The 27,293-nt window shown below is 45.9% G+C and overlaps 1 pseudogene; it reads left to right on the forward strand.

Moving 5' to 3' along the window:
• Window positions 1-2,229: 2,229 nt before the first annotated feature.
• On the forward strand, window positions 2,230-3,043 carry LOC147726321 (serine/threonine/tyrosine-interacting protein pseudogene; annotated as a pseudogene).
• The last annotated feature ends 24,250 nt before the right edge of the window (window positions 3,044-27,293 follow it).

Consider the following 27,293-nt stretch of genomic DNA (forward strand, 5'->3'; position numbering starts at 1 on the left):
GCACTGTCTGGGGGTGTGCTTGTGGTGGTGGATGTGGCTGGGGTGGTGGGTGCAGTGTCTGGGTTGTGATGGTGGTGTTAGTGTATGTGAGTGTGGCAGTAACTGCGGTGGCTGAGGGTGTGCTTGTGGTAGTGGATATGGCTGTGGTGGTGGATGCAGTGTCTGGAAATGTGCTGTGGTGCTGGTAGTGTATTTGAATGCGGTGCTGGCTGTGGTGTATGAGAGTGTGCTGTGGTGAGGGAGTGGTCTATCTGTTTGGATGTGCGCCTGTGCTTTCTGTGGGGTTTGGGTTTCAGAGTGGGTGTGCTGCTTGTTTCTGTGTGAGTGGGTGCATGCATAGGTGTCAGTGTGCTTGGGACAAGTCTGTGAAGAGGGAATTTGGATAGGGATGGGGCTAATGGTGGGGGGGTACAAGGTTGGGATTATTGGGAGGCTGCGGTCAGTGAAGAGGCTAGACCTTGAAAAGACCTCTGTAGGCCAGACATAGCACTGTGAATGTCTTCCAGGTAGGCTACCATTTCTTGCAATTGACAGCCAAGCCCATGGATGTCATTCAGTAGTGCAGTCTGGCCTACAGAAATGTTCCTGCGGAGGTCAATCGACTCATCACGCAGGGCAGCCAGGGGACAGGGGCATGGGGTGAGGTTGCTGGAGCGATGGAGACGCCACCTTATTTTAGGGGGATGGGTTTGGCCAACTTTGGGGGGAGCAAGACGGATGGCGGAAATGGTACTCTGTGTGGTAGACAAGGATGCAGGTGTAACAGATGCAGTGGGGTCCACCACCACTAGGGAGTGCTTGCTGGAGGATGCCTCTGAAATAGATGTTGAGTCACTGGTTGCCTCCACTGCACTCCCCTCACCACCCGTGCCACAGGGTCCCTCGGTGTTGGTGGTCTTAGCACCAAAACTTCAGGGCATAGCTGCTTCCCCATCACCATCGACAATGTCTCCTCCGTTTCTCCTGCTGATGTTGAAATGAGATATACAATAGTGTCATTGAATCTGTGTAAACAGAACTGATACTAAACTTTGATCATCTAACAGTTCTCACACTTTGGTTTTACATTAGCATAAGCTCATGCATGTAGGAAATATTTCAGAAACCATTTGCTCACAGTTATGTCATTCCCCATGATCTCTCCTAAATCATGTATGGTCTTGTCTCTTATCCATTATTATGTCTCTCCGGGAACTATTTCACACCTCTGAATGGTTGGCCTTTGTTGTTTAGAAAAGTGAACTGATGTCACTAAAAAGGATATCAACCAATAGTATCTTTGTACAGTGTGTTCACTAGGCTCTAAAATCTGCATGCTTTCCATTCTCAATAAGTAAAATATGAATACATGTCAACAAATACTGCAATGTTGTACCAATATTAGCATAAACTGAAAGCAGATTACCTTTGTTTGGGTATTTCACCACAATAACACTGATTTCAAGTCACTAAAGTATATGTCACTTGTCAAATATTAAAAATGAATTCTGCACCGAAGGCGCTTAGCAATGTAGCCCATACTATGTATATGCTGTTGAAGACGGTCGGAAACAAATATTTGAGTAGATTGACAAATGGCTTCCACAGCATAAGTAAATACATAGCCTGTGAAACATTTCTAAAACACTTCAGCACAGAGCAAAACACCTTTTCACATTTCACTCCTAAATGTTTGAAGTTTGTTGTATCTTAGTGAAATTGTTTCACTAAATATTCTGGCTTTCACTGTAGTCAAAAATCTGTAGAACATCACGATAATTAATACATACACATATACGCCGCGCTTTATAAATTTTTAAAATAAATAAATAAATAAATTAATACATACATTAATTCATATATAATACCTTCTTCAAAGATTCAGATATAAATCACAATATGCAACATATGAAACCGTGATGCATGTCAACAGTTGCCTAATGAGTCATGACTTTGAGCTTTCCTGATGGAATATTACTACCTTTGTGATGGGACATTCGATCTTGAAAAATCCCTTAAAGTTTGCCACTTATCTCCATCATAGCTTTGTCTGCTGAATATGACATGAACATTGAGAATTGTTTTAGGGTATGTGTCATTTTATTTATTTTGAAGGTTTTATATAGCGCGAACAAGACCCTTGCGGGTATCAGAGCGCTTTCCAACAAATATTGGAAATAGACATATATATATATATACAAGCTACTATTAGTTATATTACAAGGAACCATCACCTGTATTACCGAAATAACCACTCCGCCGAAGCCAGACGCCTTTCTTCCACCCTGCACACCAGCCAGGCTCGGGGGCATGGAGAATATGAAGCTTGAGTTTCCACCCCTGCCGCGGGTTAAAGAGGACTCGGAGGAAGGGACCTATCCAATGAGAAGAGAAATGCAGGAAATGTTACCAGGACTGTTTTTAGGACCCTATTCTTCAGCCATGAAAAGCAAGCTGCCGGCGCTTCAGAAATGTGGAATTACCCTTATAGTATGTATAAGGCAAAATATTGAAGCCAATTTTATTAAACCAAATTTTCAACAGTTATTTAGGTACTTGGTCTTGGATATCGCAGATAATCCAGTTAAAAATATTATTCGATTTTTCTCAGTGACAAAAGAATTTGTTGATGAAAGTTTACAAACTGGAGGAAAGGTTCTTGTCCATGGGAATGCAGGGATTTCCAGAAGTGCTGCCTTAGTCATAGCATACATTATGGAAACATTTAGTGTCAAGTCCAGGGATGCCTTTACCTATGTTCAAGAAAGAAGGTTCTGCATTAATCCTAATGCTGGATTTGTTCATCAACTTCAGGAATATGAAGCCATATATCTAGCAATTTTAACAATAAAGATGATGTCCCCGTTGCAGATTGGAAGATCGTTAACACTGCAGCCTGGAACCACAGGAGGTCTGAAGCGGACGTACGAGGAGGAAGATGAATTTGGAAGTATGCAAGTGACCGCTGCTCAAGATGGATGATTACTAGCTTGTGGCTGTACAGTGTACATGAATTGAAATACATAGGAAAGATATTAATATTGTGGAAGCGTAAAACACAGCTTGTTTTGTAACATTGAGGAATGACTAGGTGCCTTGATGCGCTGGGATGCCCTGGGTAGCCATGCGCTATATAAATGTGTATTCATTCATTCATTCATTCATTCAACTGTGGTAACTATTACAGCTTAACAAATATCTAAAAGACTGCATCTAATAGTTCAAGTGAATTTGGCCAGGAGAATAGATTTCACTTCTTTTTTGAAGGATGCTGTGTGAGGGTTCTGTCTTGTTTTTTGTCACCAATGTGTTCACATTTCTGTCTGTGATTTAACAACAATTGTATGCCTGTCACTATGATTTGTCAAAACAAACAGGCTTACACACACATATTTGTGAAGGAGTAAGACATCATAAAATCCTGTCACTTTTAACATGTATGAAACAGTATTTCTGATGTTAAACACAATTTGGATATGTTTTTATTCTGAAATGTAGCTAACAGTGGTGTAACAAAACATGAGGGGACCCCCTGCAAAGTAAATGTAGGGCCCCCCATGCTCTGGAGCCAGTCAGGAGCTCTCTGGTCAGGGTCCTGCCGCTCGTGCACAGGAAGAGCCCCCCTGGACCTGGGGCTCCCCTGCACCGCAGGGGCTGTTTGGTTGTTTTTACGCGGCCATTGGCCTTTGTATGTTACTTTCATCAACGTTAGCCTATGGCTGTGTCTGTCGAGGAGTGAACTCCTCACTACACCATGAAATATTGACGTCACGCACCCACCATTTTAGAAGTAAAAAATTGTGCATTAGTGACTGTTAAGTGCGTCCCCACCACTCCAAATGGGGGCTAGTTTGTTACATATTTAAACTTTGATGGACACTCATTCTTTTAAATATAAACATTTATATGTAGTGCATTACTGTGCTGGAAAGCGATATTAGCGCAATGTTGTTTACATCTCCGTTGATGTTTTTTTTGGAGGATTAAAAAAAAAAAGATAATGTGTAAATAATACATTTGCAATGTATTTAAAAAAAATTACATTTTAGTTTTATATTAGGCTATAAATGTAATTTGTGAAGAATAAAGGACAAAAAGCAAAACTTGGATTAAAATGTAGTTAACCATATATATTTTGTAGAACTACATGACATGACATGGCAGGACTTCATTTTCTGGCATAGGATCCTTCCGATACACTGTGGCACTATCTGGTGGAATGGCATTACCAACTTTCAATGGTGTGCTACAAGAAGTTATATCTTCAATGATGACACACATTAACAGCTTCATCTAGTTTTCACTGCAGCAGGATTTAGCCAATGTGAAGGGGACATTTACAATTTGGCCACCTACCACATGTCGTTGGAGCAATTGATGGCACACATATTACCATAGTGCCACCACATGCCAGAGAACAGGTCTTCCGGAATTGAAAACACCTCCATTCAATCAATTTGCAAGGTGTCTGCTTATGGGATTTGTACTTCACAAGCATCTGTGTATGGTGAAGCCCTCCTCTACTCACCCAATAAGGTGTGCAAGAATACCATGGCATGCTCCATGCTCCACAACATCACCCAGTGATGAAACATCCTTTACATCGCAGAGGATGGAGACCATAAAGAACCACTGGGTGGGGATCCTGGAAGGCCAAATTAAGATTATAGTAGTGAAGAGGAAGGGGTTGATTTACAACAAGATGTCATTGACAACTTCTTCTCATGAGTGTAAGTATATCCTTTAAGTATGGGCTGAAAATCCGTTCCGCTTGCGGAATTTGCAAATTTTTGACAATTTCGCGGTCTGCGAATTGCGTGAAATTGTCAAAGAATTCGCAATTCACGAGTGTACAATTTAGATTTACGCAATGAGACTTAGTAATTTGCTTATGAAACTTCTTTATTACCGGAGCGCCGGGAATTGCGACCTCTCTGCTAGCGGTCGGCGCCTCTAACCAAGATGGCCGCCTTCCGCTTCCTCCCGCTTCCCTTCCTGTTCCGGCTGTGGAACAACTAGAGCGCTACCACATATTTCCCCCCTTTTAACCAATACAGACAATGTAACATAATGTCCTTACTTCCAGTTCATATCAAAGTCCTTGAACTTCTCCGGTACCTTTACAGTCCTTCCCGCTCTGGTTCTTACCCCTTCAAAACCACCTTCTCCCGGTTCCTTCCTGTTCAGACTTCCTCCATTACTTTCTCCCTCTCTTTCAATCACTTCCTCACAGCTTTCTACTTTGCACCAGCTCCTCGTTCCCTCATTCGTTCCTCCTTCACCTTCACTATCTTTCACTTGCTGCAGTCCTTCTTTGACCTCCTCATTTCGCCTTCTGTCACTTCCTTCTTCGTCCTCTTCTCCTACATACCCTGCGCCTTCTTCTTCTTCGTTACTCCATTTGATGATCTTGCTACACCTTTCCATTCTGTCCAGTGACCACACTTTCCCGTCACTGAGCAAGGCCGAGCGTGCGTAGGGTTCCAGTACCTGCAAGGGCGGTGAGAATTTGCTCTCTCCCTTCTTCTTGAGAACGGCTAGTTTTACCCTTACCCAATCGCCCTTTTCCAGCACTGCACTCTGTACGTTGCGTTTCTTGTTGAAGTGTGTAGTGTACGTTTCTTGAGCCTTTTCCAGATTTCTTCTGACCACTGCAGGTGACCATTTGCTCTGCACCACTAGTTTTCTCCATGCTACGTTGTCTCTAGTGAATGCTTCTCTTCCTCTTAGAACTTTGAACGGGCTGTAACCCGTGCTCCCTGGGGTGATACGATAGGCCCAGATCATTTTCTCCAGTTCTTTCTCCCAGTCCAACCCATCATTGATCGCCGCTTGAATGGTGCCCATGATCACTCGATTGAAACGCTCTACCTGGCCGTTACCGGCCGGGTGGTAGATGGGTGTGTGTTTGACCTCTATCCCATTCCTGGCGGTGAAGGCCTCCCATTTGGCTGAGGTGAATTGCGGTCCATTGTCGCTCGTGATTACCTTCGGAATTCCTTCCCTGACAAGCGTGGAGCGCAAGAAATTCACTACCGTGTCAACGTCTCCATCACCTCCACCTCTGGCCACTTGGAAAATCTATCAATGAGAACTATGACGTACTTCTGTGTGCCTGCACTATTGAGGATGGGGCCCATAATGTCCACCGACAACATTTCCCAAGGACCATCCGGGACTGGGAACCTTCCCAAGGGTGGCCGCAGCATGCTCTGTGATTTGTCCGCCGTGGCACAAGATTCGCACTGACGCACATATCGTTCTAATTGAGCATCGATGGCCGGCCACCAGTACGCTTGTCTAGCAAGGGCCTTAGTCTTTGTGATGCCCTGGTGTCCTTCATGCATTAAGGCCATAAGATGATTGAGAATGCCTCTGGGTGGAACCACTTTGTCACCTCGCAATAGGAATATCGGGTTCTCTGCCAACGACAGTTCCTCCCTTACTTCCCAGAATCTCCTGAGATCCTCCCTGAGGTGCCTCTTTTATGGCCACCCATGGATTACATATCCCTTGATGGCTTCCAAGTTGTCATCCTCTTTGTAGGCTTCTTCCCATTCCTGAGCACTGATTACGTTCTCTGTCTCCTGTATGGTGGCCACCACAAATCCTTCCCACTTATGCTGCTCCGGGTTATTCGCCTCTTCCATGGCTGCTGCTCTACTAAGGAAATCTGCCACTTTGTTTTGTGGCCCTGGGATGTGCTCTACTTCATACACATAGTCCAAAAGTCTGAGTGTCATTTTCGCTATTCTAGGTGTCGCATGGGCATGGCCACTGGAGGTCAGCACCTGGACCAAGGGTTTGTGGTCCGTCTTCACCAGGAATTTTGCGCCCCACAAGCACTGCCTGAATCTTTCCATGGCCCAAACAATGGCCAGCATTTCTTTTTCCACCACACTAAACTTTTCTTCGTTGGGCGCAAGCGATCTTGAGGCAAAGCTGACTGTGGACACGTCTCCGATATCAGATTTCTGCATCAGCACTGCTCCTAAACCTCGGTCACTGGCGTCTGTCGTGAGGATAGATGCTGCAGTTGGGTCAAAACCTTTTAGTGGAATGGCGGCTCCCATTTCTCTTTTGAGGGTGTCAAATTCTATCTGTTCCTCCTGACTCCATACAAACGTGTTCTTTTCCTTCAGTAATTGGCGCAGGAGACGAGTTTTCGTTGCAAAGTGAGGAATGAACTTGCTGTAGTATTCGGCCATTCCCAAGAATGACCGAACGTCCTCTTTCTTGCTCGGGGTGGGGGCGTGTAGGATGGCGTCCTTGTTGGCTTTCTTCGGTTCAATCCCCCTTTCGCTCACCTCATGACCCAGGTAGGTGACAGATTTCACTCTGAACTTGCATTTGGTCCATTCCGCTGTCAGTCCATTGTCTTGTAATGTGCGCAGCACTTTGTGAAGCTTCTCATTGTGGTCCTGTTTCGTTCTTCCCATGACTAAGATGTCGTCTTGAAAAAACTGTACATCTTCAACGTTTCTTAGGATTCTGTGCATCATCTTCTGAAATACAGCCGCTGCTGAGGCTAGGCCAAAGGGCATTCTCACAAACTCGTAGCAGCCGAAGGGCGTGATGAAGGACGTGAGATGACAACATGATGGGTGCAGTTTCACTTGGTGGTAAGCCGACGATAGATCTACTGTGGAAAACCACTTGATGTTCTTTGTCTTCGCCAGAATCTCATTTATGCGGGGCAGAGGGAATTTGTCGATTACAATGTTCTTGTTCAATTCCCTGAAGTCGACACATAGCCGCACTTTACCGTTGGGTTTCTGGGCTACCACCAGTGGTAAAAGCCATTCTGCGCTCTCTATGGCTCTGATCACCCCTTCTTTTTCTAGCCTGTCCAGTTCCAACTGTACTGCTTCCCTACAACGGAACGGGATGTTTCTCACCTTGTGAACTACGGGTTTGGCCCCTTCCTTGAGTTTTATTAGGTGTTTGTACTTCGATAATTCTCCGATTTGTCCATTGAAGACTTTGGGGTATGCTCTGTGCCATGATTCCGCATCATCTTTCTCTTCCCAATCCATTAGCAGGATTTTCTCTATGCCTCCTGGGTTTAGCTGTATCCCCAACGCTCCCTGGTCCTTCCAGCTCAATACTGAGGGTCCCTTCTCTGCGATGTATAGCTTGCACTGTGCATGAAGACCCCTGAACTCGAACAGGAGGGGGCAGTATCCCAACATGGGGATCTTCTGTCCCGTGTATGTGACCGGCCTCAGGTCCATCGGGCGCAGATCCTCCTCAATGTTGGAGATGAATTTTTCTTCCCACACTAGCCTCTGTATGATGGAGATGGGGGCACCGCTGTCTGCAATCATTTCTATGGGAATCCCTCCTATGTGCATGTCCAGCCGGGGTTTGTCGGACTCTGAGCCATCCATCTCCAACACTTGCACGTCAATGTAGAGAACCTCTTCTAGGTCATCCTCTTCGTCTTGGTTGTCCACATTCTCTTGTTGCTCTTTGTCGACGTACCTGACCATAGCTCCCTTTGGCTTCCGGTGGCACACTTTCTCGTAGTGTCCGAACACGTTGCAGAAGGAGCATCTTGCTCTGAATGCCGGATACGCTTTGTCGTTCCCTAAATGTGCTGTGCTCCCACACCTGTAGCAGCTTAGTCGCCCTCCTTTATTCGTCCTCTGGTCCGCTTGATTGGTTGGGGCCGGGCGTCGTCCCTCTTGATTCTTCTATTGGTCTCTTGGCTTTGTCCGCTCGCTCCTCCCCGGTGTCATTATCTTGCACACGGTCGGCGATCCTCCAGTTTCTTTCTTGGCTGCTTGTGCACATCTTTTGGATAATTCGGCCTTTTTCACCATCGCCCAGATTTCTTTGAGGGGTGCATCCCCATTTACCCACAGTTTCTGAGTGCTTGATGTGTGCATGATGATTTGGTCTCTGATTAGTTCGTCATGTAGGGTGCCAAATTTACACGATAGGGACAGCTTTTGGAGGGCCACCACATACTCGTCCACTGACTCACCGCTCTTTTGCTTCCTTTGGAAGAAGTTGTGTCTGTCAATGGCGACACACACTACCGGCCGGTAATGTGCGTCGAGGTCAGCAATGGCGTGGCTGAATACGTCTGTGTCGTTGGCGTCCCTCGCTTCTTTTACTATGGTGTCGTATACTCTAATTCCTTCCGGGCCCAAGTTGTGTAGCAGAATTTTCTTCCTTCTCTTGCTAGAAAACTGGGCACCACCTTCTTCCTCGAGGGCGTCAAGGTAGTTCAAAAAGTACCTCTCCAGTCTTCCCATTGTCTTTCTGGCTCCCCGCTGTTCGCTAGGAATGGCACCAGCTGGGTGAGGGAGGAGGACTGGACCGCCATTTTGGGAACACCTCTCTGGACTGCAGTAGCAGGGATCGCCCGACTGGGTGGACTCCCTGGCGTAGTTTGCTCAGCTGCGTCCCTCTCGCTGCGATCTCCGTCGCTATCTTCCCCACTCTCCCTTTCAGTGGGGCTGGGTGATGCCTGCACACTACCCATCCTGTCTGGGTCTGAAAAGCCAGGTGCTTCCGTGCCTGATTGCAGCTCCGCCAGCTTGCCGGGTGTAACTCCGCGTGGCCTGGGATGGGACTCTCCTAAAGATGGTTCAGGCGTCCCCTCTATGCTCCTCTATGCTGCCCCCGTCTAAGCTTGCAGCCTCACTGCTTCTACTGTATGCCAGGGTGGGGAGCTCCAATTCTCAGGGCTCAGTGGTGTGTCTTGCGTTTTTGTACACCACAAAACATTTATTTCTCCCCCCCAGACTTTTTCCTCGAAGGCAGAGCCCGGTACCGCTTACTTGTTGGCCTCGTGGTGCCTTCTGGAGGGCTGGCGCCGATTCGCGCCCTTTTGCTGGGTCAGGTCGGGACCTCTGCCACGCTCCGGCGTTTTCCCCTGGTGGTGGCGCTGCACTAGTAAGCAGGTGGAGCGCGGGGTTCATTAACTTCTCCTCGTCGCCATTGTAGAATTTAGATTTACGCAATGAGACTTAGTAATTTGCTTATGAAACTTCTTTATTACCGGAGCGCCGGGAATTGCGACCTCTCTGCTAGCGGTCGGCGCCTCTAACCAAGATGGCCACCTTCCGCTTCCTCCCGCTTCCCTTCCTGTTCCGGCTGCGAAACAACTAGAGCGCTACCACAACGAGTTGGCGGATTTTTTGTGCTTGGTCGCGCTTCAAAAATACAATCTTGCGCGGACGGCGTTGATTTACCGTGATTTTGAGTTCGCCGAGTTGTTTTCCTCCCGGTTTGCGTGCGCTGTGCCATTTTCTAATCTTGCTGCGTGATCTCGCAAGACTTTTTGACCGCGAGTACGTCACTGCGTGATCGTGCAAGACTTTTCGACTGCGAGTACATCATAGCGTCCTGCCATCTTGCACTGGGAGACTTCCAGAACGAGAATACGTCATAAGGGCCCGCAATCACGTAGATGCGCCGCGCAGCTGACATCCGGCAGGTGATTTGAACAGCTCGCTTTCCTGAAATAGCAAAAATTGCAATTCTGCACAAGAAATCTATCGCTGGCAGCATACACCTTCTGAAATTGATGATGTAGATCAGAATAACTCCTCAGATTGACATTTGGCTGCATTTTTTTGTGCAAGGAGTCCATTTTTTGTGGGGGATGGGAGGGAGTAAGTGCCCCACAGTCTCCAACTTCCTGTTCCTGTCCAGCAGGCTCCTCCCAGTGCTTTGTCCATGTCCTGGTCACTTTTCATCTGGAGCTGGAAGGATTATTCTTTGTGGCTGCTGCTGGATATGTGTATTTGAGGACTTTTTTGGGGATTACTTTTGGATTTGAGATTTTACAAGTAAGTTGGTGTTGTTTGTTTGGGGCATTGTAGTTGCTGCAACTACAATTTATAAACTTTTTCACAACTTTAAAAAATATATATTGTGGGTACCCACAGAATCCAGTAGGCCCAAGGTTACTCATGGGTGCATGACAAACTGTTTCTGTGAGTTTTGTTGAACTTAAATATCATTTATGGCATGTTATTGAGTAACTCACTGTTATATGTGGATTTTTTAATTTTGGGGTGCGTGTGAAAGCCACATTAGCCAGTAGGCCCAGGGGTAGTCAGTGGTGCATGGGCCATGTCTTTCTGTGGGGTGTCTTGAATTTAAACATCATTTAGGGCATGGATACCATTGGATTGGGGTGATATTTGTGTGTATTTTGATTTTTTGGGTGTTGTTGGGGCCTGGTCCAGAGCCTGCCCATGTGGGTGGGGGCCATTTTGAGGCCTGGTCCAGGGCCTGGCCATGTGGGTGGGGGTCTAGGGGGGCCAATGTGAAGCCAGGCAGTGTGCTTTGTTGTGCCATGGGCCTGCACCCAGTCTGCCTTGCTTTCATCCATTATGCCCAGGGGCAGTCCGTGGTGCATGTGCAAAGTCTTTATGTGTGTTCTCTTGATTTTAAACATCATTTAGGCATGGATGCCATTGGATTGGGGTGATTTTTGTGTGTATTTCGATTTTTTGGGTGTTGTTGGGGCCTGGTCCAGGACCTGGCCATGTGGGTGGGGGCCATTTTGAGGCCTGGTCCAGGGCCTGGCCATGTCTGTGGGGGTCTGGGGGAGCAAATTTAAAGCCAGGCAGTGTGCTTTGTTGTGCCAATGGCCTGCACCCAGTCTACCTTGCTTTTATCCATTATGCCCAGGGGCAGCCAGTGGTATATGTGGCAAGTCTTTCTGTGTGTTCTTTTGATTTTAAACATCATTTAGTGCATGGATGCCATTGGATTGGGGTGATTTTTGTGTGTATTTCGATTTTTTGGGTGTTGTTGGGGCCTGGTCCAGGGCCTGGCCATGTTGGTGGTGGCCATTTTTAAGCCTGGTCCAGGGCCTGGCCATGTGGGTGGGGGTCTAGTGGGGCCATTTTGAAACCAGGCAGTGTGCTTTGTTGTGCCATAGGTCTGCACCCAGTCTGCCTTGCTTTCATCCATTATGCCCAGGGGCAGCCAGTTGTGCATGTGCCAAGTCTTTCTGTGTGTTCTCTTGATTTTAAACATCATTTAGGGCATGGATGTCATTTGATTGGGGCGATTTTTGTGTGTATTTTGATTTTTTGGGTGTTGCTGGGGCCTGGACCAGGGCCTGGCCATGTGGGTGGGGGTCTAGGGAAGCCATTTTGAAGCCAGGCAGTGTGCTTTGTTGTGCCATAGGCCTGCACCCAGTCTGCCTTGCTTTCATCCATTATGCTCAGTGGTGCATGAAACAACTCTCTCGGTGTGGTCTCTCCCTCTTCTATTAATTTAAACATCCATTTTGGATTAGAATTGCAGAAGAAGCAACCCTTCTGAGCTGAGATCAGTAACTGGCTATGCTCAATTCAGAACCCTTCTCAAAACCTTTCTGTTCTCAAAAGCCTATTAATAATTTCTGCAAACTTCCATGTCGTCGTCCCTCCGCTTTTAGCGCCATGAAACTGCCTGGTGTAAGTGCGCTCTATAAATAATTTTAACATAAAATAACATAACAAGCAAGTGGCGCCACTTACCAAGGAGACTGGTGTGCCAACAGACACTTTTATGGGGGAAAAAAACGATGCCTGCAGCAGCGGTGTCCTCCGGGGACCAAGCGGGGAGCAGCACCTCCGCTTCAATGGTCTCAGTACCACCACGCCAAGTTAGGGCCAAGCCCATGAGTGCCGCAGAGGCAACCTCTTTAATTTCTCTTTCACCATCGACCAGTGATGTTGGCGTTGACTCATCGCAAAGTAGCATCCAATCAACGCAGGGTGTAACTCATCTGACGAGTGTTCAACCACAGCGGCAACGACAACCACAGGTGCAACAAGGAGTGGCGCAAGGAGTGGCGCAAGTAGAGGTGCAAGTAGAGGCGCATGGAGAGGCGCAAGTAGAGGCGCATGGAGAGGCGCATGGAGAGGCACAACTGCCCACAATGCTTGTTCCTCCATAAGTAGGGGCACATCAGGAAATAGAGATTCAAGCGGAGGTATCATCCCAGCAAGCCAAGCCTCCTAATGATCCATTGTCTTCCAGATCCCCAGCAATAAAAAGGTCAAGGAGGGCTAGTACAAGTTCTTCTTCAAGCCCCCTTCCTTCTGATGATCTAGATCTTGATTGGAACCCACCAATGCAGTCTGAGAGGGAGGCACTCCATGAGCCAACAAAGGTAGCTAAAAGGAAGGTTCCTGCAAGGCTTTTACTTATGGGTGATGACGACAAACAAGAAGTAGAAGTGGTGTATTCTGCTGTTGATGAACAGTCTGAGGATGACGACCCAGTCATCACAGTCGTCACTCCAACCCCAGTGGGCATGCAGCAGACAGAAATTTTTACCCTATCTAAAAATGCTGCTGTGCAGGATGTGTGTGGCGTGGCACCACTGGTGGTACCACCACCAATACAGGTAACAACTACACTAACATGACCTACAGCTTCCACATCCAGCTCGACCTCCATTACCTCAAGTAGTGGTGCTGTAAACACCATATTATCCAGTGGGAGGTGCACCTAAGTAACATCCGGAAAGCCAAAAGTACAAATCCAAATGTAAACATTTGATCTTGTATCTGATGACGAGGAGGAGCTGATCGTGCAGGGGGGAGGTGAACAACTGAGAGACATTTCTTCTGGTACACACAGTACCCCTGGCAGCAGCACTGCAATGGTAGCGCCCACACCCTCCTCTACCCCAACAACATCAAAGAGGCACAGTAGTCTGGTAGAGACACCAATGCAAAAAAGTACATCAATGAGGGTATACACCTGTTACAACGCATTTCTTACAACGCAATACTGTTACAACGCGACTTTTACAACGCATACCATTACAACGCATTGCGCTGGGGGGCACTCTAGGATAGGGAATAAGTATAATTTACTATCCAACACCTTCCCTAGGGTCCACGGGGACTGGAGTTAGAATAGTAAATTATACTTACCACTATCCAGCACCTCAAAGCGCTATGCGTTGTAATGGTATGCGTTGTAATGGTCGCGTTGTAACGGTAGGTAGTTGTAATGGTATGCGTTGTAACATGGTACATCCATCAATGAGCCTAGCTGGGTTGAAGATGTCTGTATCCTCCTCATCACATATGAAAACGGTCCAGACCACCATTAAAAGCATGTTTTGGTCGGAGGTGCCATTTGAACGCAACCACCCAACGGCACGTCTTTATAATGCAATGCTGGCTAAAATGTTAGCGCTGGACCTTCTCCGTTTTTCTTTCGTGGAAGGGGTGGGTTTTCTAGAATTTGTGGCAACAGTCTGCCCTAAATGGAAGGTTCCTAGCCGGTCCTATTTTGCCACAGTTGCGGTTCCAGCACTACATCAAGATGTGCTGGAGGTGATTGGGGCAGCTTTGCAGAAGAGTGCTGTTCACACTATCCACCTGACAACAGACATGCGGACCAGTTGCCAAGCCCTTGATTACATGTGCATTACTGCACACTGAGTCTCTTTTGCGGGGGTTAGAGACAAGATATCTGCAGGTGTTGATAGTGCCACAATCTTTCAAGCTAGTCGGAAACATGCAACAGTAGCCATGTTTGCCATGGAGAAATCTCATACTGCAGTCAACATTTTGGAGGAGTTTAACAGGAAGGTCTTTAAATGGCTGCATCCAAGAAAGCGCATGATTGGTTATGTTTCTACGGATAATGGCAGTAATATAGTTAGGGCCAAGAATGATGGTGGCTATTTCAGAGTTTCAAACAAAGGGGGGAGAGAGAGAGTCAGTGGATTCAGTCTCCCTGGTCATGCGAATAAACAAAGTAGAATCCACTCAGAGTGGCGGTGATCCCTAAAGTGATGGGGAACACACAGTGTTGTTAAAATGCCCCTCACACACCAACAGGCCCCTTGGTGTCATGCTTCATCATCAGGGCCTTCGCACCCCTCTACGGGATGCGGCGTGCTACGACTCGCGACTACGAAGGAGCACTAAATAGTGAACTATGTGAGGGGGTGTGTTACTAAGGAGTGAGTGAGGTGAGGTGAAAAAGTGAGTAGTTAAAAAATACCTGGCACGTAGGTGAAAAATAATTTTATTAAATCCCCGGCTGGTATTATTAAAAGAAGTGCAAGATGGGGTTGTAGGAATACGTATTAGGGTATTACAACCACTACAAAGGTGTCAACATGTTTCGGAGCGCGAGGGCTCCTTCTTCAGGACAAGGATAAGCACATACCCTCCCCTTACTCACATGTAAATGTAAAAGTGTAAAAAATATTTACAACAATGTGTAATGTACCTAACAGTGTTATATATGTAGGTAGATGCAGTTGCGCCCAATTGGCGTTAGATGAAAACTTATAGTTCTCAAATTCAAAACCTCATGAGCCTATGCGTGTTATTGGGGGATCCTTCCTTACTGCTCAGTAAAGTAACGGTTACTGCAATGGCTAGTTGCCTGCCTTCCCCCAACGCGGCTCCGATGAAGTGAAGCCGCGTTGAGGGAAGGCAGGCAACTAGCCATTGCAGTAACCGTTACTTTACTGAGCAGTAAGGAAGGATCCCCCAATAACACGCATAGGCGCATGAGGTTTTGAATTTGAGAACTATAAGTTTTCATCTAACGCCAATTGGGCGCAACTGCATCTACCTACATATATAACACTGTTAGGTACATTACACATTGTTGTAAATATTTTTTACACTTTTACATTTACATGTGAGTAAGGGGAGGGTATGTGCTTATCCTTGTCCTGAAGAAGGAGCCCTCGCGCTCCGAAACATGTTGACACCTTTGTAGTGGTTGTAATACCCTAATACGTATTCCTAAAACCCCATCTTGCACTTCTTTTAATAATACCAGCCGGGGATTTAATAAAATTATTTTTCACCTACGTGCCAGGTATTTTTTAACTACTCACTTTTTCACCTCACCTCACTCACTCCTTAGTAACACACCCCCTCACATAGTTCACTATTTAGTGCTCCTGCGTAGTCGCGAGTCGTAGCACGCCGCATCCCGTAGAGGGGTGCGAAGGCCCCGATGATGAAGCATGACACCAAGGGGCCTGTTGGTGTGTGAGTGGCATTTAAACAACACTGTGTGTTCCCTATCACTTTAGGGATCACCGCCACTCTGAGTGGATTCTACTTTGTTTATTCGGCTATTTCAGAGTGCCGTGTTTGGCGCACAGTATTAACCTTGTTGTTCAAGATTTCTTGAAAAAAGAAAACAAAGTCAGCAAGTTACTGACCACCTGCCAAAGAATCTGCACACATTTCAGCCATTCTGTTAAGGCCTGGAAGCAGCTGAGGATCATTCAACGTATCCGTAGAGTGCCAGTCAGAGGACTCATCCAGGAGGTGGCAACACGTTGGAACTCAACTTTCTACATGCTTGAGCATCTGTTTGAGCAGTGCTTGGTAATCAATGAGTATGTCTTTGCACCTGGTTCTTCTATGAAAGATTTGACGCTAGAGGTGGAGGAATGGGACCTAGTTAAAAGCCTGACAGACATGCTTCCTCCTTTTGAGGTCTTCACGCGTGAAGTCAGCAGGGAGGACTGTACTTTGGACAAAGCTAACCCATTTTTGCACATGCTAGAGCACCAGCTGAAAGCGGTGTCTTCAGCGCTCAAAGATGATACTGACAAGCAGGACGCATATCAGTTGGCAGAGAGCTTATTAACCCACCTACTTGACAATGCAAGGCTTAAAGGAATACATTTTGAACAACATTACATTTGTGCCACTATTCTGGATTCACTGTACAAAAAGGCACTGACCAGCAATGTGTTCATTCCTTTTAATGAAGCAGATGTTTCAAAGTACAAACATTGGGTAGCTCTGTCAGTCACTGGGTTCGAAAAAGAGCGGCAGAAAATTGAAGGAACCGGCAGAAGTACTACTGAATCAGCAGGACATCCGGCGTCAAGGTCCACTTCTGTGGCCAAAGGCGGTCACTTTCCCTCACAGCCGTTACCTACACCAGCACCCATATCATCATCATCCTAACCTACACCAGGCCCAGCCATAATATTGTCGGAAGCGGATTGGATAACTCATCAAGGGTTTGCACGTGCAAAGGCCTCAGATGGTATTGCAAAGTTCAGCACCCCTGGAATACCTTGAGTGGATGGTGCAGGCCTATCCGGATGACCCAACAGAGGTCTTCATTGATCACAACCCATTGCTGTATTGGTATGGGAAAAGGGGTCAATGGCCACTGATCACCAAGCTGGCTCTAAATTATTTATCTTGCCCACTCGCAAGCGTGTCTTCTGAACGTGTTTTCAGTGCTGCTGGTGCCATTGTAACTTCGAAAAAGGACCTGCCTCTCGCCCAAAAATGTGGAGAGGTTAACAATGATCAAGATGAATCAGCTCTTCATACCACCAGATTACAAAATACGTGAATCCACGCAGGAAGAAGAGGGCACCAACTTAGGTGACGGAGGTTCTTCTCTGTTAGCTGACCTACTCCCGTCTCAATTCACAGAGTTTGAGGACGAGCTCTACTTCCCTGACACCTAGGCCTGAAACTGACTTCCTTTTTTTCGTCCTTATTCACTTTTATTCCTGCGTGTCTTTCTTTGTTTTGCAACTTTTACCACAACAAAACTCTAATCACAACAAATCCATCAGCAGCACTGCCTTCGTCTTATTTCCTTATTGAAAGTGCAGCTGTCTGCATTCCTGAAGTTTGCAAGGTCACAACTCAGTCACGCTCCTCTATCCTCCTCCTCCAGACTCCCCCTATCCATTTCCCTCAAGGCAGATGGATGGATTACGCAGAATCAAGAAACTGTTGCTTCGTAGACGAGTCCCCTCAAAAGAAGTGTGACTGGAATTACTGACTATATGCTGATTGCTGACAGTTACTGTTCTGAAATTGACACGAGCGGCGGACCTGTGGGCCTTCACTTTAAGAACAAGATGCAGACCAAAAGTGGAACAGGCAATGAATAATGAGATGGCATGCAGTGGACAACACTGGCTGTCTGGCTCTGATGAAAGCAATTGCTGTTTGTTTGTTGTTCATGAAATGAATCATATGTCTGCTGTTATTATTTAATCTTTTACACACTAAATGTACCTCAAGTCTACTGCTTTTACCTTGTTTAATTCAAATTGTACTTCTACTGCAGGGGCCACTACGTTGCATTTTTAATATGCAAAATGTCCTTGGACTCACTGTGTTTGTAGACTGTGACTGTATGAACAACATTGAGTTTGCCAATATACCATGATGATGATGAGTCTTGATGATCAAAGTTACATAATATCTTTTTTCTTTACAATCACTCACTGGGATGGATGGATCATCATCGCCGGTTTACGGAAGAACTATGGCCATTTTGCGAGTGGCAAACAGGTAAACAAGTCAACAACAACTACAGCAGAACTACATGTCTGTCTAGTCGTGGTATGGAGTGGTCGAGCCAGTGTAGTGTTGTTATGCCAGAGTCCAGACAGCAGTTCTTGTAAAATTGCGGCTATGTGGCTTGCTGCATACAATTAGATATGCTTTGTCTGTCTGTGTCAAAGAGGTATGCTACATCAGGTTGCTTCACTCAGTGGTGCCTGCCTTGACCATGTGCATGGCCATGGCCTGTTGTGTGCTAATTACTATCCTTGAAAAGGAGACTCAGAGTACGTACTTTAGAAATGATGCTTGTATGTAATACTGTCGCCTCTGAAACTGAAAGTGTTATTTTTGCACTACACACCGGTCCGTACCTTATATTTTTTCTCCGTGGTGTTTTAATATCACTTCCTGTTTTTCCATCAACAATTACAGGCCGGCTTTCACCCTGTGCGATGGGGAACACAATTAACTCAGGCTTACCATTAGCGATCCGTAATTCCACATCCGCCAGGCAGGCAGTGGACAGTGTGTCTGGTCACCAAGATTGATTGACAGAGCATCAGATGGAATGGAGGAGTACCGCAAATAAGAGGAATGGCTGGATGCATGCAACTTCCCTAATTGAACAGGACAACTACAACATAAAGTTACAGTATCCTCTTCACTTCTCCTCATCTTTTAAATAATGTTATTGTTGTGAACTTCTTTGAGTGTGACTCTGTGCGTTTGTTTGCACTCTGCTTCAAATTCATCCCTCCAGCTATTTGATAAGTTTCTTTGCTATTTTTAAAACAAATTTAATGTACTAATAACTAAGTGTTTATTGTCTCTGAGGGCAGATAGGCAAGTGGAATTGCGTAATTACTGCAGCCCTGTACTGTCAAATTGTTTCTTCATAATTAGTAAGTTGTAGTAAGTACTACTTTTCAGTAACCTAACCATCCATTTAGCAAACAACTTCATGCATGCAGTAGTGCACTTTCTTTATGTCCCTTAAAAGATTTATGGATATCATCGTATCCAAAGAATTTCTTCATTTGTTGTTTGTTCATGCTGTGGTTTTTTTCCCTCTCTCCACAAAACCTTCCCAAATACCCCCATTCCCATCCAATTTTCAAACCCTAACTCTCTTCCCCCCTGGCTGTGTTGTTTTCATTGAGGTGTGACTAAATGACAACAATAATTCCACACACTTGCTGGGGAGGATAAGGTCGAAGCAACAGAAAATCAATTTCAAGGCTGGTGAAGGAATCCGAGGATATATTCTTATTCTTATTCTGCTTGAAACACACCCATGAGTATTTGCAAATCAAATCAGAATTTCAAGTGCGCCATCAAGTGGATTGATCATCAACAACATCCTCCTCCTACACGTGACGAATGCTTATGCTGCTATGTCCTTCACCTTCAGTACTATTTCTTGTAGTAGCCATACTCCACGCAACTACTACTTATATTTTGAATACTTTAGCATTGCTTAGGCTACAATTTATGGCACTGTTCTTGTGTACTGTACTATCTATCATACTGTTCTCATGCTACGCTCAGGCCACTCAATGTTTCATTTCCTTTTTTTATGTGCTGCTACTGACAGTGTGTACCACTACTACTACCACCACCACAACAGTGACATTTCATCCGTCCAGGATTCCATAGCCAACCTTAATCTCCATTTGCCATGCAGCCAGCCCTGTGCCTAGCCCTATTCTCAAACATGAATCACAGGTAAGATAAGCATTTTGGGGGAGGAAGAATAATGGAGTAGGAGGAGAGGATAGACTGACGGTAGTACTAGTAAAGTAGTAGGACAATTGAATTCACTAACTCTGTCAGTGGCACTTTTGTACAAATTTGGGCAATTAGACAATTTGAATCAACCAGCCAGTTAAGTTTCAGGAAAACAAACGTACAGTTAACCCACCCCTGCCTCCCCCACAAAACAGAAAAAAAATGCGGATGCTATGTTTAAGTTGAAATAAATAATTATTTGAGCCCTAACAAAAATAAACTATCCCAGAAGAAGACCCGACCCACTCCCCCCTAACCCCAACCAATGTCCATGAAATCAATGTCCCCAGTCCAAAAACTCCAACGACCAATTCCCACCACCCCAAAAGTCTTTAAAAAAGGCGCAAGGGACAGTCTCTTTACTTCCGCCGGCGGTGTCCTTTGGCCAGGTCGTCACGCTGCTCTCTCCGGAGGTCTTTGAGCAGGGCTTTCAGCCTCGCCAACTCCTGCTCAAGGTTGGACATTCTCAGGGTCAAGCGGTGCACACAACCCTTGCACTTGCAGGTACTGTGGGGGGCAGCTATTGTTTTTGCTGCTCGGCGGCGGCAGGTGACTGCCGGACCGCGGCTCCGTACCGCTGGAGGTTTGCGCTGACTGTATGACCCAGGGTCAGCGGAGGAGGATGCAGCTGTCGTGGATGTTGTTGACTGCGACTGCGTGTCCTCGTCCTCCTGGGCCACCAGCCACCGATATTCAGTGACAATTGCCTCCAGCTTCCGTTGCCGGGCCCGTCTAGGCCACTCCTTCCTTGTTAGTTTGGAAGGAGTATCTATATGAAGAAAGAAAAACATACTGTAACCAATGCTCTTTAAGATTAACACAAAATAATTCAGCAGAAAGTTGTGTCACAGTAGCACTAGCAACTTGCAAGCACAGTGCATAACATTTGTGTCACGTATCTATCTAACCTCCCACTTTTTCGGCCTCTGCTCTAACATTAGTGGGAGTTTCAGGAATTCTACTAGCACTATATAGACTCACTACATTAGACTCGGACAGTACACCAGTCAAAATTGGTATGTAAACTTGTGGAAGCCGGCATAATGCCAGCGCAGTCAACAAACAGACACAAGCCAAGCCATGATGACACAGACTTGTGTTACTGTTAGCAGTCCAGTACAGGATAAGAATTTAGAAACAGTCTACAAGAAGATCAAAGACGAATTAGGAAAAAAAAGAATTATGAGGAACGTTTAGAATAAATAGGTGCTGTAAAAGATAGGGAAGTATAACTATTAATATTAACAGGTAAACTTACTAGGACCAGCAGAGGAGCCCTCGGCGGACCTATCCTAGCCTCCCTGCTCCGCAGGCGCCGCTACCTCCACCTCTGTCCTCTTGCCCCGGGGGTGATCTGATGTACATGGATGATTGTTGTCAACCAAATCAAACATTTAAAAAAAAAACAATAACAAATTATTTGGGGGAAATAGACAACAATTGCACTAAATTTATTGACCTATCTGCTGTGGTCTACTAGGATATTAGTATTGCTGGATTCACGGACCATCTACTTGGAAAGTTATGTAATTCCCTAAACCAACTGCAAAAAGGTTCTACTAGGACTGGCAGGCAGCACTCCGCAGCACTCTGCAGCATGCGAAGTGACGGACACAGTCCGCCATGATTGCAGACCACTAAAAAGTTTCATACTAAATAACCAGTCATAATATACTCAAACTATCAATCCACCACCACTATCTCTTCTTAGTGGCAGAAGTACAAGGACGGACTGTAAAGTACACTCATACATAATCCCTCAGGCCAAATGAACACAAAATTAAAAACAAGTAAGCATAGTAGCACCGCCAGTGAGCAGGCAAGCACCTGCAATCACAGAACCTTTTGAAACATAATTTACATGCAATGTAATCTCTAGTGTCTAGCATTACGCAGTTCTGTAAAGTACACTCATACATAATCAGTCACCCAGGCCAAATGAGCACAAAATTGAAAACAAGTAAGCATAGTAGCACCGCCAGTGAGCAGGCGAGCACCTGCAATCACAGAACCTGTTGAAACATAATTTACCAGCAATGTAATCTCTAGTGTCTAGCAATATGCAGTTCTGTAAAGTACACTCATACATAATCAGTCACCTTTTGAAACATAATTTACCTGCAACGTAATCGGCAGCATTCTTGCGTTTCGGTGCTTGGGTTAGAGTCGAGTAAACACCTTCCTCAGGACTGAACTTTATTAAATACCAGATGTCTTCTTTTTTTATTGCTTGTCAACCATTGTTTTTCATGGAGTACTGGACCATCAGGTTTACTTTCTAGGTCTTCTTCGTGGGTATAATTCATATATCTCAACCACGGTGCTTCACTATTGAGGATGTGATCATACCGTTTGTATCACCTTCAAACTTAGTTCTGTAGTTATACTACTTTCATGTACGTATATTTTGCGCTGGTTAAATCATGGCGTTCCCTTCGAAACGTTAAAATCTTGATGTTGCGTAAGGCTTCGGCTCTTCTGAATTTATCTTTGCGTCTCTTAGCGAATCCGGTAGGTGTCGGGGATTTTTTGCTTATCTCCCTCTTTTCCAGACCGGTCCTGCCTTGCAGTTTACAGAGGATACACCTTTATGCGCGTATACGTCTCAATGTCACGTCCTCTCGAGTAGTGGCAATGTCCTCCAAATTAAGGTTAGTGCAATTGAAAATACTTCATCGTATTTATTATACTAGAGTAACCCTTATCCACGTCATCTTGGTCGACCGTGTCGCAGCCCTTGGAATTAGTCATCTGGCTAAAGACCTTATAGCCTCCTTCCTTGTTAATCGCAAACAGGCAGTCAAACTGGGCAACTACTACTCGCCCACTTCTGAACTGCCCTGTGGAGTCCCTCAAGGATCCTCGCTAAGTCCCACGCTTTTTAATATCTATGTTGCGGACTTGGCGAGGGTTATTAAATCACATGGGATGCGATTAACTACCTACGCGGATGACACCCAGCTTGTGTTGGCGGTGCATAAGAACGGTCCAGTGGTAGCAGCTAAGTTTCAGGAGGGGTTACTGGATGTACAATCATGGATGCACAGTAACTGCCTGAAACTTAATGCAGAGAAAACCTAAGTTATGACTTTCGGTAAGATCTCCCCCGAATGGTCCCCAACTTGGTGGCCCAGTCAGATGGGCTCCCCCCGATTCCAGCTGTCAAGGTTAGGAATTTGGGAGTGATCTTTGATAACAGGCTATCTTTTGGTTATCATGTCAACAAGGTGGTCTCTGCTGTATTCTTCGTGCTGAAGAAAATAAAAAAACTCATGCCATACCTACCCGCTTCGGCAGGGAAAACACTGATCACCACCTTAGTGTTTTCGAAGCTGGACTATGGAAACGCCCTCTTCCTTGGCACTCACAAATACATCCTGAACAAACTACAGTCCGTGCAAAATATGGCAGCACGGATTCTGCTTAATATTCCTTGGCGACACTCTACTTCAGCAGCCATACGCCATCTACATTGGCTAAGAGTGGAGAGCAGAATCAAATTCAAGGCTCTTTGCATCGCCTATAAGGCCATTCATCAGACTGGACCAAAGTTCTTAAAGGAAGCTTTTCAGGTGTACATACCTGGAAAGAATCTAAGATCAGCAGCAAGCCACCTATTGCATGTTCCCCGAACAAGAACGGCCACATGGGGAGATAGACGCTTCCTGGTAGCGACCCCCATACTGTGGAACACACTCCCCCTGTATATTAAAACAGCACCAACACTCATTGCCTTTCGTAAGGCCCTGAAAACTTGGCTATTTAATCAATAAGATCCTGTCCTGAATTTTGTGTATCGTAGAGCATCTCATTGTGCCTAGACACCCTAGGGTATTAGTTGCGCATTAAAAATCCCATAAATAAATAAATAAATAAGGTAGGAAAAAATGACAACCAATTCTGCCTGAGACAATACGGATGGGAAGGCACCTTCTACCACACACTGCCCAGTAATAATAACCTACTGGGAGACAATTATGAACATACTTACGAGAGTGAGTGGAGTAACGATTACCCCGGAGCCCAAGAGGTGTATTTTAAACATATGGGAACCACCAGATCTCAATTATGTGGGTCAAGATTAGGTAACATTAGGTATGATGTTGGCAAAACGAAACGTAGCCAAACATTGGGGAGATCAAAACGCACAGACATATTGAGAATAGCGTCGGGACATGGATGGAGTAATGGTGGCTGAGAGGGTGGCATATATACACTGGGAATGCCCAAAAATATGGGAAAGAATATGGAGTAAGTGGAACACTTATAGGGTAACATCTGTGATCCACCCCGAGTTGAATATTAAAAGTATGGAACTGTATTAATCCAATTATTGTACTACAGAATGTGATTATGATATACTTATAACAGAAAAATCAAATAACTAGAGAAGCATGTTTAATGTCAATATATTCAGAACCGTCAAAGTGTTAATGCTATTGTTAATACAATACAAAGATTTTTATTTTTTTTAAAGGCAAAAGTGTTCAGTAATAGTCCACAGAGTGAATGGTAGGCATACACTGGAGGAAATGACTAGAGGTAAACACCACGCCGCCATCACCGGTGAGATCGCCGGCCAAGCCCCTTTTTAGGCCACCCCCCCCCCCTGCTCTCCCTCCAACACATATAAAAAATGTGTAACTTCAGGAAGCGCAGCGGACGAGCGCAGCGGGCGCTCCGTCTGCACGCCGAAGGCGCTCCTAAGGCAAGCCCGTCTGCGCCCGTCCGCGATGGGCCGGGACCAGGGGCCACAACCCCTATCTCTCCCACTAAAAATATCCGGAGATATACATCTACTGAACTTCGAGCTATTAACTCACAGGTAAATCTGCCCTGTACTCATAAGTATTCTCCGCTTGACCTATCCACTCAATGCAGAGACTGCAAGACACATCTCATGTCCAAGCCCCACACACACAAACAACAACTGTTTAGAATGTTCCTCTTGAACTGTAGGTCATTGCCTAGACACTGTACAGAGCCATCACTGCTAATCGATGAGAGAAAACCTGATGCTCTTTTTCTCACCGAGACATGGCTAACTCTGCATTCCGACCCTGAGTTGGTTCAAACCCTGGGGCAGGGTTACCAAATCGTGAGACAGGACCGCGTAATGAAAAGGCGGTGGCTTAGCAATTATTTTCAGAGACTGCTTCACCTATCGCTGCACCCCCAACCCCTTTCCGGACTGTGAAAGCCTGTCTTTCTCCTTGGAATTTTCCCACAACATAAGATTTTCTGGAGCACTTATATATCGCACACCCGGACCAGCTAAACAGTTTCACGAATCTCTGCCCTCGCTAGTCGCTGATTTGGCCTTTTCACCCTCCAACTTCACGTTACTGGGCGATCTAAATATACATTTCGATGAACCTAATGACTCTATCGCCAATAAATTAATCGGGGATTTCTCTGCTTTGCAGCTGCCCCAGCTGGTTTTATCGCCCACGCAAATGGCGATTAGGATATGCTGGAACATATAAAATTATTTATAGAGAGGCTATCAGAGCATATAAAAAAGACATAAAAAGCGCGCAAGCCCTATATTATTCACACAAAATCGCAGAGGCCAGCTCCAAGGAGATTTACAAAATTGTAAAAAGTCTTATCAACCTCCCTACACCTCCACTCATTGGCGAAAATCCTCGGCTCCGTTGTGAAGATCTGGCCAATTTCTTCTTCCAGAAAATCAATCTCATCTACTCCTCTTTTCCATCCTCAGAGCAGACCACTCCGAGTGAGGCACCTTTATGTCCCCCACAAGAAAACACATCCAACTGCCCCCCAGTGTTGGCGAAATTTCCCCAGATAGATGTGGACCACCTCACCTCCCTCATGCTTCAGGTGAAATCAGGCTCCCCTAGGGACCCAGCACCTCCACATATTCTAGTCTCTGCAATACAGACCATCCTCCCTACACTGCTAGCAGTACTCAACACCTCGATTTCCACCAGCACAGTCCCAGTGGCTTGGAAATAGGCCATGGTGAGGGCCCTTGTTAAAAAACCCAACTTGGACACCAAGAATCTTAACAACTTCCGCCCGATCTCCTTGCTGCCTTGGGCAGCTAAAATCCTGGAGAAATATATAAACAGCCTATTAACCACCTTTCTCGAGCAAAACCAGATGCTCGATCCCTCCCAGACTGGCTTTCGCCCCAAGCATGGGACCGAGACTGCACTACTGGCTGTCACAGAGGAGTCCAGGAGGATCTTAGATCGGGGAGGATCGGTGGCAGTCATCCTCCTCGATCTGAGCGCGGCATTTGATACCGTTAACCACGAGATCCTCTTGCAGCGTCTCCTGGACACCAGAATATCTAACAGGGCCCTGGAGTGGCTCAGGTCCTACCTGAATGATAGATCTTTCCAGGTGTACGAGGGCAATGTCACCTCCTCCAGTAAGCCTCTGGGATGTGGGGTCCCGCAGGGATCATCGTTGAGCCCGACGTTATTTAACGTCTACATGACGCCGCTGGCTGAGATCGTCCGTCCGTATGGTATTAAGATCATTACCTACGCGGACGATACTCAGCTTGTGGTCTCTCTGGCACAGGAAGGGGGATCTTCAGCGGGTGTGGATCTTGCTGGCTGCCTGGAGAGGGTTAAGAGCTGGATGACCAAGTCTTGTCTCAAACTCAACGGAGACAAGACTGAGCTCATGCTCTTAGGCCATATTGCTCCATCCTCCATCGACACTCTTTGGCCACCCAGCTTAGGTCCTGCCCCTGCTCCTAAAGATACCATTAAGAGCCTTGGTGTCTGGCTGGATAGGTCCCTGTCATTGACCAGCAGGCAATAAAACTATCTGCCATCTGTTTCCGCATCCTTAGAGTCATCAGAAAGATCCTCCCTCTACTCCCCTTCGAAGCAAGAAAGACCGTGGTCTTGGGCTTGATCCAATCACGGTTGGATTTTGGGAATGCTTTATATCTGGGAGCTCCTGATTTTACTCAAACTGCAGTTGATACAGAATTGCGCAGCACGGACTTGGCTTCCTGTGAGGGAAAGAGTTAATTTCAAATCACTCTGTATCGCACATCAGGCCTTCTGGTCTCTAGGTCCTGCAATCAATCTCCCCCTAATTACACCCTATCATCCTGCCAGACAGCTGCGCTCAACCTCTGCCAATCTGGCCATTGTGCGGATAATAAAGAAATCAAGATCGGGAGGCCGCTCCTTTTCCTATAATGTAGCCAAGCTATGGAATGCCCTTCCCCAGCATTTAACATCTAAC

Source organism: Lissotriton vulgaris, chromosome 3_1 (assembly GCF_964263255.1).
Source record: "Lissotriton vulgaris chromosome 3_1, aLisVul1.2, whole genome shotgun sequence".
Lineage (NCBI taxonomy): Eukaryota > Metazoa > Chordata > Amphibia > Caudata > Salamandridae > Lissotriton > Lissotriton vulgaris.